General features: G+C 34.4%; 1 long non-coding RNA gene across 1 annotated transcript; it reads right to left on the bottom strand.

Annotated features, from left to right (window-relative positions):
* Positions 1-8,930: 8,930 nt before the first annotated feature.
* On the bottom strand, positions 8,931-10,067 carry LOC149783053 (uncharacterized). Its single transcript, XR_016414639.1, has 2 exons — positions 10,031-10,067; positions 8,931-9,192 (listed from the first exon to the last, which is right to left on the bottom strand). It is a non-coding gene; the product is annotated as an uncharacterized LOC149783053 (long non-coding RNA).
* Between the last annotated feature and the right edge of the window lie 349 nt (positions 10,068-10,416).

Below are 10,416 nucleotides of genomic sequence, written 5' to 3'. Positions count from 1 at the left end.
CGTATATACGTTTGGACACTAGTAGAGAATGTTTTAATTTAATAATGAACCATTTTGTCTCCAATCCTGAGATTTTTCTGTTACAGTATCAAATCCAGACAATGTCAACAAACATGTATTATCCTTTTCCGGATTATTTCATTGGAATGACACTTCGGAAGTCACTATGACAAAGAGAAAGTCAACATACTCTTACGTACGCTTACCGTTTTGGTCAGAGTAGTCTCCCCTGCAACAGCTTTTTTTAGTAATCGTGGTACACTTTCATGTTGAATCATTGGACAACATAAATCATAATAATCCTTTTACCACTCTCAATAAAGAATCAATAGGACATTGACATTTAGTTTAACACATTTTTCATGCATTTATAAAAGCGGAAATCCGTTAATCTATCGGTGAACCGAAATACTCAAACAAATGCTTATTCAAGATATGTGATATACAATGTCAATAAGCGCTTAAGCACTTTTTATTATGCGTGGCGTCAGTTTGGATAAAACAATTCTACTTTCAAAGTTACAAAATCAGTTTGCTGATCAGTCTGAAATTTTAAAGAATCCAATTTTACTAGTTTTAATAGATTCTTTTGTCTGCAAGTAATTGTTTTTTGGGGTTTTTTTCTCGTTTTTTATAAAAAAAATTCTCTTTCAATATATCCATCACATTAAGCATATAGGTTACATCAGTCACTGCATTCTTGGCTTTTTGTATTCTTTATGCACACTCTGGTTGATTACATTGGCAGAATGGGAAAACAAAACCCGTCTTTCCTGATTGATGTCGACACCAGGGTATAAGCAGTTTTGACCACACGGCCACCCAATTTATTAGATTTGTGTGCAGCTGAAACAGAACGATTGTCGTCGTACAAGACGACATATAATTTTACGTATAAGTATGCAAAACTATTTTGAAATTCATTTGGTAAATAATAACAAAGGATTAACAAAACAACTTATAAACTGTAAACCGTGTCATTATGAGTACTGCAGACAATAAATCTAAAATCTGGTACATATAAATTGAATAGTTCAAAGATGAATACAGGAATAAACGCATACAATAAAGATTCCACAATGACGAAAACTTCGAATTAATTAGCATGACAAGAAATAGAATTGCAACAGTAATTGAAGAAAACAATCTAATCGGACACAAAGTGGAACATTTGTTTACAATCTTTCTTGATTTCAATCAGAGATTGATAAACTTTCCAAACCCGAAAGTGTAAGAGAAGATGATATAGACATAGAACATCATTCCATCTTCACCGTTTCCTACGTCTGATCCAAAGCCAAAAGGATCCGACAATCGTCCAGACCATCTTAGGTCGGCTGCCTCAGCATGTACTTAGGAATGGCACTTTACTTCCAACTCAAGGGCATGATATATCCAATAATGTATTATAAAGCGTCTTCAAAAGTCAACAGAACCAAATCGAACCGGATATAAACGGCAACGTTTCCACGGGACAAATTTACATGCAGAAAATGATACAATTTCTTCTTGGCAATGTTTTGTAAAGCATACCAGATATGATGAGTCAGTCAAGATCGTTAACTTGAGCAATGGGGAGATTTGGAACGGTACTGTCTGTCAATAGTTCCACGTGAGATTTTACTGCATGGCAAGCAGCTACTCTGTATTTATTATTTTAAAAAAAAACATGACTAAATGCACAAGTGCAATAACAACAAATCAACCAGCTTGCATCTAATTTATCAAGCAATCTGTTCAATGTTTGTTTTCGTTTCGTCATTAATTTATGTTGTCTTTCTGAAATCTATAAATTGAAAAGTTATTAAACTAGCACTCAAAACCTAGCTTAGATAACAAAAAAAAAAAAAAGAAATTTTTAAATAAACCTGAAGACATTAAGTCAACTTTCAGTTCATTTTGCAAACTGTCGGAACAAATCTGCGAATAGATGGTGTCATACAATGAAATTAAGGCATTTGACAGATTCTTAATTTCTGGCTATGTTGTAGGCTTAGAGATTGTAAACAAATAAGGAAGTGTTATAAATAGAGACATTAATAGTTAAATTTTTAAATCAATTCCAAAGCAAATACGTTAGGTTAGTATAGTTGATTCAGGGATCGCCAAAAGTGGTATCATGCAACTTTTATCATATCGTTTAATTGGAAAGAAAACCATATGTTTCCATATTATATTCTATTATAAGAGATGAAATTTAAAATACGATTAAGAGATTTTGAGGCGTAGAAGATGCGGCAGAGAAATAATCTTGAAATTGTTCAACACATCCGAAACGTTTTAATAGTTGAAAAAAAGTGATTTTCGATTTTGGATTGGAGTCTAGAGGCAACGATGACGGTTTTGACTTCTATTCGTAGTAGAAAATACTTGGCTGTCATTCAGGTCTTAATTTGAACGAGGTCGGTTATCACATTAGGTAACATTTCCACACATAGCAAGTAAAATCTGTTGTTTTAGGTTTTGTTCGTAGTTGTCAGCATTAGCTATCAAATGTAACACAGTGCTATTTTGATTTACTCTCAAACGTGCACCCACACTACTAAACAGATGCCTATCTTGCAATCAAACGTACAAATGCATTACTTCTAAATCGCGTCCTTGTTTGATTTTATTTTCGCGGTTGATAAATCTAATATTGTGATCAATGTCATCCACCGTTAGCAGTGTGAAGTTTAAGACATCAGAAATGTTAGGTTTACACATCACTGAGACATCCATGTGTTCTTGACTTCTTTTCCGTACGTCAAGAATTTTTTCAGGTAAGCTTGGTAAGGATCCATGCTGCTGCTGACTAGTTTGTTGTTCGTGTACAAATTCATTTGTCTATTCTTACATCGGAGCTTGGATCTGCGCTGTCTGTTTAGAGGACTTTGATATTCATGTACAAGTAACTGTTATTACGATTTATGTAATCTTCGGTTTGTCTTTTGGTTTCAAATTAGATAGGTGCTGAAGTGATAAAATACGACACGGAATGAAATACTACCCATTGGGATTCTTGCATCGTCATCATCGTCGCTGGCATAACAAGAATATCGCGCTCTAACCTGGAAAATTCGCAAGAATTTCCGTGCAGCATTATATTAATAAATAAAAAATGTCCAACAATCTGACTGCCGTTCCTCTTTAAAATTCTGGGCGTCTTGAGGAGGTGTGAAGGTATTCGACTTCTCTTACTGTCTTGTCCTTGCTGTGGGATTCAAGAGGATCAATGCCTGCGACAGAAGCATGCAGGAAATTTAACGGGTGTCTATCACTACAACTGAATCAAACGCAGATGATCTCCCTATCGTCAGAGAAAGTCATATGTATTGTTTACTCCACGGCATACGTAATGTAACAACAGGTCTGTTAAAAAAATAAAACCAAAACATGTGGACATATTTCAGATTCGTGATGAATACAAAATATGGCGGTCTTATGCAAAACTGATCGGATTCTTTTAATGAGATGTTTTTTGATGATAATTTTACACCGAAGCTTAGCAAAAAATGGATTTTAATGTTATGCATTTCAATCGCGTGATGTTTTGGAAAGTTCGGATTTCCAATAGATGTTACTTTTGTGATTTGCTGTTCAAATTTCATTGTCATTCGTGGGAAAATATACCAAACAAGTAAACGTCAATGTTTTAATTCGAGTTTCTTTACAAACACTAATACGATAATCACAACTACACATGAATAAGACAAACACGCATTTTATGAAATATTTCTCTCTCCCTAACCATAACCTAAACACACACCCTAAGCTACACACTCATTGACAGACACATATACATGTATACTATCTCTCTCCGTGCCTACTCCCAATCAATGGAAGGCTACGATACGATAGTTTTGCCGTTTTTCAAATCCTTTTACCCCTCAAAATGTTTCATAGTGTACATTTCATTTATCATGTTAAAGTTATATTTTAATTTGGGTTTATGTATGTCAGAAACCTTAGCTTGTATATGGACAGTAATATTTTAATTTTGCAGCGCTTGTCTTCAGAGTCTAAGGCAAAGTACATGTTTTAATATAATTTACCTGATCTTAATATTGCTCATTTGCTATTCAACTTCAAAATCAAGAGATAAGCATCAAAAGTGTTTACTCCAGGCCTTGTGTAGAATCCCATTTAGAGTCCATGATAGGGATTATGATACTATACTTTTTTACACAAGTCTTTGTCAGCCTAGATTATAAGCAATGCAGACCTATGGAATTACAGCAATCATTCAACAATGTTCCATATAACAGTTCCATATAACACTTGTTTTCAGAAACTGACTAATAAAATAATTTGCTATCCTAATGCAAAATAATACAACTAACTGCCACTGAGAAAATTTTAAAATTTATGATTGCTAAAATTTACAAAACTCTCACCCCTCTTGAGCTTCATATATATGATTTATTAAAGATAAACCCGATAAACGTTCAACAAATAGTTTACCCTTGTCACTATAAACTCATTAGAAGATAACATAATGTTAATTTCTCCTTGTCCTACAATATGGCAAAAAATGCAAAAATGGTGGCGTACTTTTCTATCTTTCTCGTTATCAATCTCTCTTTGATACACACAGAGACGTGGACAACCACCTTAATGTTAATTTCTCATAGTCCTATAATGCTTCAAAATAATGTAAAAATAGTTGCCTACTTTTTGGTCTTCCTTTCTCGAATCGCTCTCTCTCTCTCTCTCTCTCTCACACACACACACACACACACGCACACACACACACACACAGACATAAAGACACCCGAACGACTCCATTTTAAATTCCCTCTTCCATGCACATTATGAAATAATAATAATAATAATAATCTGTAGCATGCTGAGTCTCTCTCTCTCTCTCTCTCTCTCTCTCTCTCCCTACCTATCCACCCATCTAATCCCAATGATTACATTAAACAGAAGGTTATCGTACTTCAATTTTGCCGCTTTTCACAACATTGCACGCCAAAAGTACAGTTGTGGGGTTTTTCATATTGTACATTTCACTGATCAGATGAAAGCAAGAGCTTATTTTAGGTCTGTGTAAGACAGAAATCTTAATTAAGTTTTTGTATGTCAGAAATCTTAATTTGGGTTTGTGTATGTCAGAAATTTTAATTTGGGTTTGTGTATGTCAGAAATGTTAATTTGGGTTTGTGTATGTCAGAAATGTTAATTTGGGTTTGTGTCTGTCAGAAATCTTAATTTGGGTTTGTGTCTGTCAGAAATCTTAATTTGGGTTTGTGTATGTCAGAAATCTTAATTTGAGTTTGTGTATGTCAGAAATCTTAATTTGGGTTTGTGTATATCAGAAATCTTAATTTGGGTTTGTGTATGTCAGAAATTTTAATTTGGGTTTGTATATGTCAAAAATCTTACCATTGGTATCGGCAGTAATATTTTGCACTGCGTGTCTTCAAAATCTAAGGCAAAAACGATCTTCGTAACAATTGACCTAACGTTGGAATATAATGTCAGTCAGAATATGAGTGCTCATTAGTTACAATTATTTGTATCAACTTATGACCTAAATATGGCTCATTTGCTTTTCAATTATGGCCAGAGATAGGCTTAAAAAAAATGCTTACTCCAGACCTTGAGTACAACCAAGATTTAAAGTTCCTGGTGGAGGCTGTAACAAATTAAGTTTTGGAACACGTTTTTGCTAGCCTAGCCTATGGGCAAAGCAGTCTTACAGAACAACTGTGCTCGTTCTTTAATATTTCAATATAACACTGGTTTCAGCCGAATGCAAAAACGACAACTCACAGTAAAGCTTCTTCAAACTGAGGGTGAATGTTTCTTTTCTTCTTACTTATTTTCTATTTATTTTTACGCTTATTCTCAGTAATATACGTAGCAATTGTTTAGTGATTGCGTTCAATTCATTCCGTCCCTGTATCCCGGACTGTCATGCCCATGTTCAATTTCCATTTGAATATAAAGTGTCATTCCAATGTGAATTTTACGTTAACGTCCAGAAAAGCTTTACTCTGTTTAACAATTGAGTCCCATTTGGACGTCAAGTGTCTCATATTACTACTTATGCATCCAATTCATAAACAGGAATCGTAGTGTGTGTGCATTTTGTACGCATTTGTATAGTTTATCCAAATCCTTGCCATTGTATATTGAAAATCCATATCCATGTTAAATGGTATCTTAATTGTACATCTGTCAACGATTACGCATGCACATTTTAAGACTGCGTGTAATTGTAGAGAATAATCTATTCCAAAAAACTGATTTCTCTGCATTTAATTTTCATATATACAAAAAAAAAAAAAAAAAATAAGAAATTGTTGTTTAGAGCGGATGTGAGTTTAATATATATATATATATATATATATATATATATATATATATATATATATATATATATGTCTGTGTGTGTATACAGTTGATCCAAGGAACTTGTGTTTCTTATTACGTGAATGCAATTCCCACTTTAAACAAAACTTGTTTATGTTCCTCCGCGTTTGTTCTTTCTACCCCCCCCCACAACAAAAAATCTTTGCTGTTAAAATAGACATACCTTTAGAATTTTATGTGAGTCGATTGCTGATTCTATAAGTTTTAAGTTTGCTTCAAAGACACGTTTAAAGTGGCACATTATCATTCACGGAAACAATCGTAGTTTCTTTACAGTCTCTAACTGCATAAAATATTACTGGCGGGGGGAGGGTGTCGAGTGTGTCACATGTAACAAAACATCGTCTGCATCATTTAGTTCTCATTAAACTATCTTAATTTTTTACTTCATGTGTATTTATGATACGATTTGTCCTTTTAGTCGGAGATGTCTGTTTACATGTAGCACGCGACATCTCCCATTGTGTCTCAGCCCTGCATCAAGAAATGGACTCTGCTGTAACTCCAAGGCGTACAGGGCGGATTACATGTACTCAGAAAACTCTGTTCTAGTGTGTATCAAATGAGTGGTGTACTGTTGCTCTGTATGGTGGATGATAACAAAGGGTGTTAAATTCACTTGTGCGCGAAACTGTATTTGGCTATAAGTCGATGTATTGAGGTGGAAATCCATTGAGATACAGACTCGAATACCATTCGCGATGCCACACTGAAAGAACACTAGCATGGATTATGTGCTTGGAAGTGTCGTCTTCAGCTTAAGTCAAGAAGGCATCTAGATTTGCAAATGAGCATTTTTGTTATCGCCAACAACTTTTCTCTCGGAAACCGGATGTGTCGAGGCTAATATCTTTCACCTGATACATTTTCGCTGCACACAAAAAAAACAACGGGCCTTTGGTCTTAGTCTGCAGCGGAAGTCTTGATTTTTTTAAGCTTACCTCTGTTGTATGCCTTCTTGGACGGGACAGAAACTCAAACTTATTTATATTAATTTTTTTTTTCCTTTAAGTTTTGATTTTGAGAGATTCATCACTATCATTGTATCCGGTGAGATATTATAGGTTCAGGAAATACATAGTTTTGTTGTTGTTCCTAGACAGGCCAAAATATTTTATTTTATTTTAGGATACTTCCACTAATGAAACTTAGTTAAATGACATTTGGTATCATTTACACGTGCGAAGTTATGGAATGTGGAATGGCCTGGGATGAGCAGCAACTTTGGACAGGATGACCACCGAAATTGGTTAATTAAGCTATCGTAACTTGAACTCACTACCTTAACAAGGGAAAGATATTACTAGACCCTGACAGCCGGTGGGTCATAAATAATTTGTGCCTGAGTTTCAAGGCTTTGTGTGCGCTTACCGAGCCAAAACCGACGTTATAAAAGTAAATATCTTCAAAACTGTTGATTGCAATACCTCTTGCTCAACCTCAAAGGTTCCATGAAGGGACTAAGCGACAGTTTAGCTAGACATTTTATATATATATATATATATATATATATATATATATATATATATATATATATATATATATATATACTACTTTGTTCTTTAGCAAGAATGAATATCCTACTGAAAAGTCAGCATGAATTACAACAAAGTCATGGTGCAGTGAATTCTCATAATAGCAGTATTTTGATCAATAAAACAATTTTGTCAATTTTCACATTTTCGGGAATTTTAACAATCAAAAGATACCAGACATAATCTATTTTAAGATGCTTTTATTTTGATTCATTTTTGTCATCATTTCTTTAGCAAACATCCAGGGTTATTTTTAAATGAAAACGTACAGTAGGGTACGTGTTATTTGTACGTAGGCCTCTTTTGATAGCTATGTTTGAGTTTAGTAATTATTTGCTTCATTGCGGGGCATCGGTGGTGGGAAGATATTTCTCAAAACCGAGGAAATAGCCACGCTTTAGGAACAGGATCCATTCTTATTTAACCATATTCACAGGACTTCATCATAACAAAGGTTAGTTTCGTAAAATGGCTATCCCAAATTTCCTAATATAAGGAATTCTCCGAAATATTCTCACGTACAGGTGTGCATTAACTTGAGACAGGAATAATTCAGAGTATTGGGCGCGTGGGTCATGTTTCGTAACACGTTGCATGTATGAAATACGAGCTAATAATTAAATAAATGTGCAGCAAGATCTATCCAAGTGCGCAATTAATGTCTCGTAGGTACGTGGTTGTTAGTTGCATTAGAGGAAAATTATTCATGGTACTACGGCGTTTAAGAACCTTCCATAGACAAGGCATGTTGTCTTGGTGTCTTTGGAAATAGGGGATGTTGACCTCAAGCCAGCCTCACGCAGGGGTTCGACATAGTTCGATGTTCTCGGTCACGAGGTGCTTTTCGACCCCTGGCATGTTAACAGTACAATTCAGTTCATACACCAATATATCAGCAAATCAATACATCATGGCGCCTATCGATTGTGCAAAATAGTCGCAAATATTTTTAATGCATATAACTTCTTTCACATTTTGAGAATTTGAGAGTAACAATGAATTTAAAGGAATAAAAAAAAAACGCAAAACAGAAGCTTATTTGAACATTTTATGAAGAACTTAAAAATTTTATGAAGAATGCATTTTAAAAACAGATGCCGCAGTTTATTTCTATTTTCACAGAGCTTTTCTCTCGATTTTTAATCAAGACACGTATACATAAATTATCCAAAAAAATGGATATCCCCGTAGTATGTTTACCATAGGCTAAAATGAGAAGGAAAGAGAACAAAGTGGCAATGATTTCATATTCCCGAGAGGCTAGCAGTCAGTCGTTGCTACATTCGTTCTTTTCATTCTGAAAAGGATAATAATCAGATGATATATTAATCCATAATAGGAAATGAAAAGGATAATGAGAATGAATTTGCTTGACGAAAGATCTGAAAGCTGTCGATGAATATTCATCTAACGGATTTTATACTTCTCAATAGTTATCAATATTCATCTAACAGATTTTATACTTATCTAAAGTTAAGCGACGATGATTTCTTGTATTCATAAACTTTCTTTTGAAAAGAAAATACACATTAATTTAAAATGCGAAAGAAACTACTAGGGTAGTTGTGTTTAATATATAGCTGAACAACTAGAATATTACAGCGCCTCTTACTCATGTGTCATTTTTCATTGCTTTTCATCTCTGTGATTTATATAGAATAGCTACGTCATGCTGCCCGTGTGCGCATTAGTGCTTGCATGTGCGTGCGCTTTTGTATGGGTGGACGGTTGCGTGTGGTTCTAACGTGTCTCATTTAAACCGTTGTTGGCTTAACGCCATTTTTCAACACACGATAAGCTTTACATGGCGGCCAGTAGCACAGGTAGAAGAAGAACTCGGGAAAACCCAGATTGGCTGAGCACGAGACTCGAACCCACGAGGACAGAGATGAACATATACACCGTAAAATACATAAAAACTGAAGCTTCTGTAATCTGAATTTGATTGTTGATGTGCATAAAGAAATAAAACTTTTATTCTCTCCTGAAAAAGTGTAAGCGATAGGAGGATAATGTTGATGAAAAGAAATTGACAGCAACAACAGCAGCAGCAACAACAACAAGTATTATTATTATTATCATTATTATTATTATTATCAGCTTCTACTGTAAGATGCAAATTGCATGGCACTTACTAGTGATGTCTTCCAATTTCCACGTGGTCGGCATCAGCTGAAAGTTAGGACATATATTTAAAAGAAAAACGTAATTGTGTAGTATTAATAATTTTCACCCTTTTTAATTCCATATAAATAAATTAAGTGATTATTTCATTCGCGTACTTACAGCGAAAAACGAAACAAGTTTGGGATTAAATTAATCATACATAATGTAAAGAGTTCTCTGGCTCATCGTTTTAGAATATGTTGTTTTAGAAAAGCTTACTTCTCTTAGGGAACAAGCCCTTCAAATACATTAAATATAGAGTGGTATTAATTTGTCTTGTAAATGCATTTTCCAACCTATTTTCAAGCTTCGGCTTTAATGTTCAGTAGAATTATTATAGTTAGTCTCCAAGTCA

Source organism: Sinohyriopsis cumingii, chromosome 15, assembly GCF_028554795.1.
Source record: "Sinohyriopsis cumingii isolate HCF-2022 chromosome 15, ASM2855479v2, whole genome shotgun sequence".
NCBI classification, from domain to species: Eukaryota; Metazoa; Mollusca; class Bivalvia; order Unionida; family Unionidae; genus Sinohyriopsis; species Sinohyriopsis cumingii.
Note: the sequence above shows the minus strand (reverse complement) of the source record. Positions and strands in the feature narration are given on the sequence as shown.